This window comes from Drosophila takahashii, chromosome 2L (genome assembly GCF_030179915.1).
Source record: "Drosophila takahashii strain IR98-3 E-12201 chromosome 2L, DtakHiC1v2, whole genome shotgun sequence".
Lineage (NCBI taxonomy): Eukaryota > Metazoa > Arthropoda > Insecta > Diptera > Drosophilidae > Drosophila > Drosophila takahashii.
Window position 1 is genome coordinate 17,915,000 of NC_091678.1, and position 12,706 is coordinate 17,927,705.

Here is a 12,706-nt window from a genome sequence, read left to right on the forward strand (position 1 = left end):
CGACCAAGATGGTGATGAAACAAACTTGCGCTGCGCAGGAATCCGAGATTCCGAGATCCGAGATCCGGTCATACGGACGGACAGACAGACGGGCTGACAGACATACTTTTCCACGAATACAACATACCCTTTACTCTACAAATAACGGGTATTAAAATTTCAACTTAAATTAAGAGGTCCGGAAAGGTTTTTCCACCTTTTGAATAAATTGTTAAAAATCAATAGAAAGCAAATAAATGTTCTATAAATAACTCAAATCACGTTCAGTAAATGCTTGCAAATGCAAAAACAAAAAGAATGACATTTTCATTCCTTTTGCAACCCTTCTGGCATTTTTTGAAGTCGATGCAAAACTTTTATTGACATCACGTTCTGCATGTAGACAGACATTTTGTACACGTTTATGGAGCTTATTTGTACTCCTTACACCATCGGGAAATGTGTTATCACGACTGATTTTTTGCTGATATAGTTAAAACGACTATTAGACCTTGGCATTAAGATTACATCTAATTGGTTTCATTTAAACAACTACTTGAATGTCATACCCTGTAGTTGTATAGAACCATTTAGAATAGTTCGTTTGGGAAAAAGATAACAGGGCAAAGGAACCTTTTCCGACTATATACAGTGTATTTTTTCTTGATCAGGATCACTAGCCGAGTGATTTTGGAAATTTTAAGAGCTAGAGAGTCTAAGCAAGCCTTGAAAAACTCAGGCCAGGGCTAGAAAGACTCACTTTTTGATGCCGATCAATAAAATATATACATCTCTTTCGCTGCGCTGCAACCTAAAATTTAATTACATTTTGTATTAATTTAATTCTTATTATTATTTGTTTCGAATGAAAAGAAATAAACATCGTGTTACTAACATATCGTAAACAATACATATTTCACGCTTTGATCATGTATACCTTGACTAATCATATTTGATTTGTAGCTATTTATTTAGCTTTCAGTTAAATAACTCATTGAACTGGAGAAGTTTGTGACTGCAAAGCGAGCGGAATATGAGTGTGCTGTTTGTGATATTACTGATATGTGAAGCAATATTTACAGATGGTAGATTTTGTGGAGGGAATTTAGAGTGTCAGATGGCCTTGAAAGGTAGAAGGATAATGCGCTCGGGAAACTTTTTGTGCACCAAACAACACCAGTTCACCTGCGTGGATAAAGTATGCGTTTGCGGAAGACCAGACAAATGTCAATTAAATAATAAATTAAATAATGAGATATCTTTTCAATTTGAAGGGCACATAATTCAGTCTTGACAACTGTTGTTAAACATAAAAAATCGATAATTCAAAGAATATTTAAAGAAATATATCCTAATTTCATAATGATTTACTGCTAACCTATCTGCAGCGAACAAGTCTAATTAAAGCATTTTGCTTGTTAAAGGGCCTAGAGTAAACGTTTGGCCTTTTGGTTTTAGTTTCAACAGCTTCCATGTTGCTAGCTTAGAGGCATATGTTCCAACCCTTTAGTGGAGGAGGCCTCACATAATTGGTTTTGACTGCAGTCGGATGCCAAAAACAGCAGCTGAGCCAGCAGCAAAACAGTCAACAGCGGCAGAATCAGGCATCAGCGAAATTAACTACAGCCCAGGTATTCTTGAACAAAGGTCCACTCTATTAGTGGGAGGAAGCTGCTGTTGTTGTGGCTTTTGGTCCGATGCCATCGTGATGCCAGCTAATGAAAATGACCGCCACAGATGACTGGGTAATTATGGTTGAAACAGGGAATGGCGAATCAAAAATGAAAAGCGACCAGGGCTTACTTTCGTTCGTCGATAAGCCCCATTACGAATACGCCGGGTGGGCTTCACTTATTGCTGATCCGACAAACAAAGTCCGAGCTGTCTGTCAGCTAAAGAGAGAGAGTTGCAATCGGAGGATGTCTAGGCGCAAACCTCTACCAATTGAAAATTCGATTTTGTTTGCTCCATGGACCTCAACCTCTCAGTGCAATCAGACGGAATATTTTCCGCTCTAAGCTGGCTGCTTTGTGGAAAGTGTTGCCTTTAAGGGAGAGCCTCACTTTGCCGGGCCGCAGCCTGAATGCTTTTTTTTAGCCCACTGCTTTGCATTCTTGCCACCCACTGAGCTCTTTGGTGGCCTTATTAAGTTGGCGCCTCGATGCAACTGCCATCAGACGGGAAAACTTTTTGAATACCATCGTTGGTATCGGCTGTTCCTATACCTGGTATTCCAAAGTATTTGGAATAATGAAGATCGATTCCTATGGCCACTCACAAGTTAAAATTGAAATCAATACAAATTTTATGATCGACTTGCGAATTATATTTTCATTTTTTTTGTCAAATCCTACCTTAAACGATAAAATATATTTTTTGCTCTTCAATACTGATGACCAGTGCTGCCATTTTGTCCTCTTTCCGGACAGATCTGTCCTTTTTTTAACGGCTTTATCCGGAAAAAATTTCAAACATCCCCTATCCGGAAATCTATCCTTTTTTCAAAAAAAAGGTTTTGAGTGTTATTTTTGCTAGTCGAAAGTGTATAAACCTGTTTTTATATGCTAAAATGCCTTTTTAACCATCATTCTTACAGTTCGGCACTTAAAAAATAATTATTTTTACAAATTATCAAAGAGACGATGGATTTTCTTTATAGTACGATTTTTTCTGTAGCAAAAAAAGAGGAAAGCACTTTTAAAATTTCTTAATTTTTACTCTCTGCTTTTTTGTCAGAAAAAAAATTTATATTTGAACGACTATTTTTCGGGTTTGACGCAGATATTTAATTTTTTTGTATTACGAATATAGTTACTTGAAATGCATTAATTATTATAATAATTTTAGATTATTACGTATACGCACAAAAATTTACCATGGTAAAATGATCAAACAAAGAAGGTTGTGAATCGGGCGCAGTAGATCATTACATAATTAAATTTTATTTAAAATCCATTTATATTAAGTAAATATATAACCCATTGTTAAAAAAACGAAAAATGTAGGCACATTTACTTTTGTCCTTTTTTTTGTCCTTTTCTTAAATTTTTTGTCCTTTTTTTTCCTGTTTTTTGTGGCTTATCTGTCCTGTTTTTCAAGCTGAGTGATGGCAGCACTGCTGATGACCATTAGGAAAAGTTATCAAACTGAGATACTAGGGTAGTTTCCGATCGACTCCATTCTAAATTTTTCCGTCTTTATTTTCTCTTGCTCCAATTTTTTGGCATCGTCATCTTTGCAACTTCATTGTCAAAGTTGGCCCTGACGGCGAAGAGAGGTCTTCAAGGGAAAGTAGGAGTGGAAAACTGCAAAGAAATGCTCAAAAACTGCGGCGTGCAAATACTGAGAACGAGAGTGGCGAACAACGAGGCTGCGGCCTGCCAGTTGGGCGCTAATTATATGTAAATAGCTGGAACGAAACCGCTGCGCGAGGTGCCATATAATTGGCCCTCATGCAGCTGCCAAGTATAGTTTTCAGACGGAGTGATCAAGGGAAATAGGCTGCGAAAGAAAAATGCTAAAATTGTCAAAGCGTGACGGATTCCAAGTGGCGACATCTTAACTGTGAAACATTGCCAAGATTGCTCTGACAAAATTTGAGAAAATTTAAATACCCAAGAACGGTTCAGCATCACCATAACAAAAACAGAGAATATTTACATTTTATTTACATGTAAATGTAATGATAAAAAACTAATATTTATAAACAGATACAAAGATTTTTTATCTTATTTTTCTAAAGTAAAATGTGTACAGATGTATGTTTAAGATAGATTAAAGTTTTTTGTGTTAGCCGATTGCTTAGCATATACAGCCAGCGTGTCACAATGTAAATGTATGCTAATTTAATTTCCGGAAATTTAAATTGTACAAAATGCAATGGCAATTAGCTTAAATGCTGGATAAATTCCTTTGCACTTCGGTCATTAGAGAAGACAAATTTCATAACACTTTTCGGTGTGCGTGAGAACGCATTTCCCTCCGGCTTCTACTCCTCGTCCCTGGAGACAACATTCAGAGCATAGAACAGCATTACGAAATTTCCCAAAAAATTCGTAGAAATGCCAAAATAAACGAGTGGGTTTGAGGGAACGGAACGGAAAGGTAGGGATGTGGAGGATGCTCTCCACATGAGCGACAGTAACCAACACGTACAAAACGCATAAACATTCTTGCCTAAGTGAGTTTGTACATAAATTTGGACCAACTTGCGTTGCAGGATGCGTTACAAGGAGACGTTTTTGTGCGGGTATCAGGATCTGTTGATGGGGGTTGGGTTGGGGGGCGAACCAGGATTGTGAGTGGAGCTAAACTTACGCAAAAATTCATGGAAAACACAACGAGCTTGGGAGTTTAGTCCGCTGGATCCGTTTTGGAATCCTCTTTTAATGTCTTTTTAGCTTTAAACTGCTGATTAGTAATTGCTAAGCTAAGATCAAGAGTCTTGAAAAAAAGAGGATGGTCGTCTTAGGGACCTGAACTGCAATGAGTTAAAAGAAATCACGGACGTACTCGAAATTTTTGAGCAAGCCTCTAATATTTTAGAAGGGGATCAATATCCAACACTTCATATGGTCATTCCCCAAACGTATTCACTAAAGAAGTCATGCCTCCCGAAACTAGAAGATTGCGACCTAATCGCTAGTATGAAAGCAACTTTGCTGTCGCATATGGACTCCATAGTTATTCCTCATATAACGAAATTTCATAAATTGGCAGTACTACTTTTTCCTCCAGCAAATGAAATGATACCATTCACAGACATTGAACGAGCAACGACAATTGACGATTGCAAATCAATAATGAAACAATTTTTAATTGAAGATACAGATAAAAACCTTGAAGGCACGCCATCCAAAAAATCATTTTTTGGTGAATTTGTGCGCTCCGTTGGAAATGAAACACAGGACCAAGCTATAGAGAGGGAGATAAGATCATACACAAATAACACTCTGCAGCATTTTTAGTGCTTTTTAAATTTACCTCGATGGATGCTATATTTTTGGATTCGTTACAAATTCCCAAGACAAACTGCGTTTTCAAAAAAGTTCCCCGACGCAAGGATTCTTAGCAAAAGGACCTCAAAGTTCGATAAATGCAGAAATTGGCCAACTTTCCGGAGCTCTCAGAGGCAAACGGATTCATGGTTTGATTCGATGCTAAAGTTTTTTAAAAGATACCTTCTTTATCTTTCAAACCCCATACTTAGAATAATTTTAGGATTTTTTTTAAGGCAGAAATAGATTCCAGAAAACATAGTCAAAAAACTTAAAAACATACAGCTGCGGTCAAAATAGTAGTAGTGTTGCCGCCCTGTGTTTTTAAAAGTTTGTTGTTGTAATTCATCTTCTTCTGGTGATATTGTATTGATTATAATTGTATTATTAGACTAATTGTAAAAGAAAAGTGACAACAAAAAACTTTTAAAAACACATGACGGCAACACTACTACTATTTTGACCGCAGCTGTATACTTTTATGTTTTTTGACTATGTTTTCTAAAACTTGTTTCTCCCTTAATAAAAATCCTAAAACTATTCTAAGTATGGGGTTTGAAAGATAAAGAGTGTATCTTTTATAAAACTTTAGCATCTAACCAAACTATGAATCCGTTTGACTCTGAGAGCTTTGGAAAGTTGGCCAATTTCGGAATTTTTCGAACTTTGAGGTCCTTTTGCTAAGAATCCTTGCGTCGGGGAACTTTTTGGAAAACGCAGTTTAACTTTGGAATTCGTAACAAATCCAAAAATATAGTATCCATCGAGGTAAATTTTTGATGCTGCATAGTGTAATATGACCCAATACACAGAGAGCATTCTCCCAAGCAGGAAATCTAATTTGTGTGAAAAGGGCCGCAATTACCTCAAAAAGCCTTATGGTAAAGCAACTTATGTTTTTACACAATAACATTCGAAATCAATCCAAATTATAAGTGAAAGTTCTTACAAAAACCATGTTACCAAAAAATGGGTGTTGGTCAAAAAACACATCTGTCTAAATATAAAAATCAATTCAAAAAGTTTTCGTCTTGTGAAAAGTATTTATTTCTGTGATCTAATCAGATTAAAAGATTAGAGAAATTTCAGACCTGAGTCATGACTCATAGGGAGTCATGAGTCATGGGGAGTCATGAGCTATAGGAGTCATGAGCTATTGGAGTCATGAGCTATAGGAGCCATGAGGTTTTAGGTCAGATCAAGTAGATCATGTTAGCCATGCCATGAGCTGAGCCATTCAGATCCAACAAATTTTCCGACATGAGCTACTCGAACCTTTTTTTAAAATGTGAGTCTAAGGGCCCTATGACTCCACTCATGCAGGGCTCTAATCAAGACCATATAATTTTTGTAAGTAATGTAAATTCCACGACACCAGTTAGGTTCTCATCAGTTTTTTCATACAAATTCACAATCAAACCAAAATCAAAATAATGGTAGGTATATATTAATTGGTTTCTATTTACTAATTCACTTAGAAAATAATTAACATCAAAATAAACACTTAAATTAACTAATGCACAGAGGAAATTCGACTTTATTTAAAGATTTGATGGACTTTGAACAACGCGTTGCAGTCATTACTTGAATTTAAATAATTTTTTATTTTTGTCATTTGAAACACTAATTCTTATTTATGAGGATTTTGTAGTTTTTAATGAAAAGGCTACAGCAGAATGTGACGGACAAGAAAAAGTGAAAAGATTGTTACAACCAAATACAGCGTTTTATTCATTATCAGACATTCTAAAACAAAATATTTAAGAATCCGCTAATGCAGGGTAAGTAAAAGTTTATCAGAAAGTATTTTCTTCACAATTATAAGGATAATATTGCTTAAAACCCGTGTCAGATAATAAATAAAAAAATTATAATCCATACCTGTTTTCGATCTGCTAAAAAACGAGTTAAAAGCCTGCCAGGGCGAATGATGTTAGTACTCAAATATTTACTCATTAAAAATTATACTATTGCTTAAACCTTTATTAAAATACCGGTTACTTGTCTGTTTTGAAAACGCTGACACAGCTGCAATTGAAATTATTCAACGAATCATGACAATATCATTGGCTGTTTGCATTATGCAAGCATTCCCGGTCCTTTGAGGCTTGATGGCATTTCCCGAACACCTACACATTCGCCGGAAAAGAAGCAACTTTAGTAGCATATTTCACGGCGTTTGCGGCCGAAGAGAGCGAGCGCCAAGAGAACGGCGCACGCCGAAGAGCGAATTCGGGGTTAAGAGAGTCCACAGCACACATCACTGACCTACATTAAGTAAAAATTTATTTATGCCGGCTGCCAAATTGGTTCCCCAAAGCATTGGCAGTTCCCCCGGCCCCCTGGCCCCTTGACTATGACGGATATGATTGTTGGTCGGAACCCCGCCTCTTCTCCACCCCAAACTGGTTACTATTACTGCCTTTGTGGTTGTTGGCTTTAATAATAATGGTTTGTAATTTGCATAAATAATGTTTGATTTTTGCATTGATGAGAGAAGAGTTTGTTGCGCCTGAATGTGTGTGTTTGGGGATTTTAAAATGATTGAAAGCTTGGTCCTCGTTGGGTAATGGCCGGCTAGATGGCTGTGTATTTCTGCATTTAAATCGATAAATTAGCCAGCTGGGAAGTGATTGCATTGGAAAATTCCTAAATATATATTTGGTTTAGTTCAAAAAGTAGAGCTAGTAGTTTGCCCTTACAGGGCTGACTTCGTTACCTTAGCCCATGGTGGAGCAATGATTTCTTGGCCTGTCAACGCACTGTTAACCCGCCAACAGAGCTCTACCTCTGTTGCTCTCCATCAGGACGCGGCTCTCTTCGCCTTGGGTCCTCGGCTCGTTTCGGCAACTTCGCGAGTCCTTGCCGAACTCCACGAACTCCGACACGAAGCTCACTCGTCACTCGGCATTCCTGACGAATGGCAGCGATTATCGCCCTTCGAGGACTTTGTGTAATCAGTGCGTCCTGCTAAGCAAATTAGTTTAGTATGGTTTTAGTGCGCAACGCTGACGGTCGCGCTAGTTCGCAGCTCTCGAAAAGTTAGTGCCGAAAGTCTACGCGTTCGCGTTTCGTCCCTCGACGGAGGAAATTCAATTCCACGAGACAGTGTTTCCGAAATCATCATAGGACACTAGCCCAGCACTGTACGTAAGCGGAAGAAATGGCCAGAGTTAAATAAATAAATAAATAAGTGCAAGACTCAACCGGCGACGCTGGCTGCCAACTTCAATTTGGTACTTCATTTTTCACAGCCCGCTTAACGCAAATTGTGCCGGCTCCTTGTCCTGGCTCCTTGCTGGGAACTAAGGTCCCGACTGTTTACCCTTGCATCCTGATTTCCCCTCCCCTGCTGATTGCATTCTTGGTGGCAAGTCGAGCGTGGCTCATTAAATGGCTGGCGAAAAAATGAGAGTAGACTGCGAGACCGACTTGCGGGAAAACAATCACAGCATTCCTCTCGGATTGTAGAGCCTGCAAATGGCATTTATAGAAGAGCCCTAGCGGCCCTGTGCAATTGCGGTATTTTATTCGTAATTTCGCTTTGACTGTCACGCCAATTGAATTAATTCCACCGAGGAATTTAGGATTTAATTTGACATTTAATTATTGCAATTAAAAGTGGCCTGCAAAGAGCAAAACGCACAAAAAAAAAACATGTAGCCGAAACGATAAAACGGGCAGGATTATTATCACACGGGATGAAACGGAATTATGAAATTTGGTTGGAAAAAATTAAATTGCTTTTGAAAGTGGTTGACAACAGAAAGCCTTGTCACATTACAGCTGTGGCTCGCAATAAACCCATTCATAAGCGTAAAGAATATATAACAACCAGTAATATGTTTTAATGAAACTACTGATAAACAAGTTTTATACTTGCGAAATAATTTGTGAAATTACATATGTACATTCGTAGCTTTTTGGAGTTTAACCGCAGTTTGGATCTAAAAATCTGAAAGTACTGATCAAAACGAGTTTAGCCAATTAAGATTGGCTTAATCGAAATTGCCGAATTTAATTTTATTTTCACAATAAATTACAAAAACCAAGACAAGTATAACTTTGACCGTAGTCTTTTTATACTCCTTTAAAGTATGTAACAGAGACAAGGAAGCGTTTCCAACACTATAAAGTATATATTCTTCATCAGGATATGGTCGATCTAGCCATGTCCGTCTGTCAGTGCGAACGCTGTGATCTCGAAAACTATAAGAGCAAGAGCGTAGGAGTTTCATTTATTTTGTATTCAGCATCTTAAAAGCAACTACTTTAATAAAGGATTTTAAAATTTCGTTATTTTTCGAATTAATAAAAATAACTTTTTAATGGGAGGTTAATCTTCACTTTTTAAAACAATTTCAATCTTCTATTTATTTTCAAAATTATAGTAAGCTTACGGGTCGTATGAGTAATTTGATGAAAACTTTAGGGCTATTGGGCAACCCAAAACTTTTAAGTTTTCAAATAAATATATTGCACCAGTGGCGGATCTAGGATTTTGTTGTGGGGGGTGATATCAGAACAATTTTTTTGTTGCATACCGTGTGGGGTGTGTTATATCACCCATATTACCCCCGTGGATCCGCGCATGTATTGCACAGCATTAGGGACTTTTATTTTAGAAATGCATAATTTAAATTCAGGCGCATTCATCGAATTGTATTTTTAAAAAAGAACAATACAAACTGTGAAGTATAAATAAAGCTCCCTTAAGTTTGCATCAATTAGCGAAAATGCCGAAATCAGTTGGTATCGGCCAACTTTTTGATAACTTTTGTTCGCTGGTAAGTCGGAATCAGTTTGAACGCCTCGTAATGGTAGGGCGAACAACAGTCGAGCTTTTACTAAATTAATGGGAGCCCACGTCAAGTGTCAGAGCATTGCAATGGGGGAACGGAATAACATTTGGCTTTGTTGTGTCTACAAATTTGGGGAGCGCTGCTCGTCAGTGCTAATGAATAGGTGGGGAGTTTTGTGCAAAATTATCAAATAAAACGGGTAGCCGACCACACAATTACACACAATATTTTCGCACACGCACCCGAAACGGAAGCCGTATAAACAACATGAACATGAAATTTGGCTGCTGAAAGCATGTATATGTATAGCTTGTGGAGGAATGCACTATGGGGCCGGCGACTACTTTGCTTGGTCAAATCGCATTTTTGAGAAGTCAATTAAAACAAAAATGTTATTTTACGATGCATAAACATTAGACCATCTGCGTTACGTTGTTACGTAGGTGCTTTTGCTAAGATTACATCTGTTCAGTGGCGGATCTAGGATTTTGTTGTGGGGGGTGATATCAGAAAGATTTTTTTGTTGCATACTTTTTGAATACCAAAATTACTTTCCTTTTTTACACGAGTGTTGGTGATATTTCACCCATTCATCTTGAAAATCAGTTTTGAATTTAATTCTTTGTCGGCTGAACTCGACGTTTTGCTTGCACTTTTAATGTGCTTAGAATTATAGTATGTTTTATATGTTTATGTTTTTATAATTCAAAGACAACTTTTTTAATTGCATGAAAAGTATAATGCTGTATTCTAAATGTTTATGTGCTTACACGGAAAGAATCCATTATTTTTTTTGTAACTATAATTTATTGCCAAAAGAAATTGTTGTCTAACCAAACTAATTTGTCTGACTAAAGGGATAAAAATGACCAACAACAAAATTTTGTTAGTAAAAGTCTTTCTTAACTTCTGTGCATCTATCTCCCAAAGCAGCTTACTTTATCTGATCGTTCATATGGCAGCTATTTGATAAGTGGTCCGCTCCGGACTATTCTTATACGTAACATGCGTAGGGATAAAAAAATGAATTGAGCGAGTAATTAGTTTTTATCCAACAAAAGTGGTCGATGGCCCCATGGTGGAGTGCCTTCCAATAAGCGACATAAAATATGCGAGGACACACACACTGGCGCACGGCACGTGAACCAACATCAACACATGCACATGCGGATGAAGCGCCCGCAGTGAGTGCGGGAAATATTTTATGCACTTTATGCGGCTTGGACGGCGCTTGCTGCTGGGGATCGCTAATTAGGCAATATGCACTTGATTGTGTTATAATCATTAAAACCGGAAATGCATGGGCAACCCACATAACACAAACGAGCGCAAACTCTCAGCCACACGCACAGACGCACACACATGCATATGCTGTCAGGTTGCTGGGGGAAAAAATGTTTTACCAAAGTTTTGCATTTCCATTTTAAAAGCAACTACTCGGGGGGATTTTGTTAGTTTTTCCATTTATTTTTGAACAAATGATATCGTGAACATTAATTAAGTCTTGAAGAGAATCTTTAAAGGTCCGAAAAACGCCCTGTTCTTGCCAAAAATGACGGAAAGTCACATCAATGGCCACGCCGGAAACGGAAGTGGGGGCAAGCAAACACGTGTCGGAGAAATGTCTACTTGCAACAATGTTGGTTTGTTAGTATGTGTGCGTCAATACACTTACACACACGCCCTCTCAGCAGGCGGCCGTATTGCATATGTAAAGCGGCTTGTAAGCTGGCCAATTTTTTATGCATTTATGCATTTTCCTCCCTGCTGCAGCTGCCACCCACCCGCTCCCTCACTCCCTCCTTCTCGCCCAATGGCCGTTTTTTATTAAAGTTGCCCGTTAAGAAAAGCGCAGAAACCGCATCAACAACCCACCACACCCCCTCGGCGAGCTGTTGCCCACGAGCAAACGCCTTTTTGTAGGTTAATCAAATGCAAGACGAGGAAAATGCACAAGCTGCATGGCAGTGGGAACATGATGCTTCTGGCCAGTTAGTGCGAGCGGGGCGTTGGAGCAAACATTTTGCCATCTTTTTGTATACGCATTTCGCATGGCTTGTTATATTAAAAGAAATTTCCCAACCGACGAGAGACAGGACGAAGAAAAACAAGTAAGCGTCATGGCAACTGACAGCCAAGATGGACGGGGCTGTGATTTGATTTTTATTCCGGGCGATGCACAACAGCATCTGGCACTCAGTGGACAGATGAATTATTGCAAATGATGTAAGCGCACGCAGAGGGTGTGACTCTAATTAAACACTGAAAATGTGTTCATATATCTTAAGTCCTGAATATGACAGATTCATTCAGAGAAGTGACGATCTTCATTTCGCAGCGTACTTTTAGGTACACCTCATTTGCTTTTTACCATGCGCACTACGGTAATGTCTACACCTTTTATATTATTATATTAAAAAGAAGTGGCAATTCTAATAAAATTCATTTTACAAAAATTAAATACTCTACAAAATTTGGATTGCAAATTTTAGAAAGTGTATTCATTTTGTGGAATGTATGTATAATATTTCTTCATGACCGCTCTTAAAGCCTCACTAAGAAATCCGTTTAGTTTTTTAGCTTTTGTTTGGTGTATCCTCGTTATGATCGGAGCATAATAAGTATTTTAAACTTTAAAGCTCAGAATTAAACTAAATTGAAAAACAACGTCAAAAAATTGTGTTTCATATGACGTTTTTGTTTTGGACGACTTTTTGTTGGGTTGAGTACTAGCCCTAGTGCTTTAATGCCCTGCTAAACACTTAACCTCGCAAAAAGTTCTCGTAATTCTCTTGTCGCTTGGTGGTTTCATTTCTTATTTACTGCACATTATAATGACGTTATTTTATATCTTAGTACCCTCTGCAAGGGTATAAAACGCGATTTGCTATGTTTTGTGTCGATAGCTTTTACACTGAGCAAAATTCC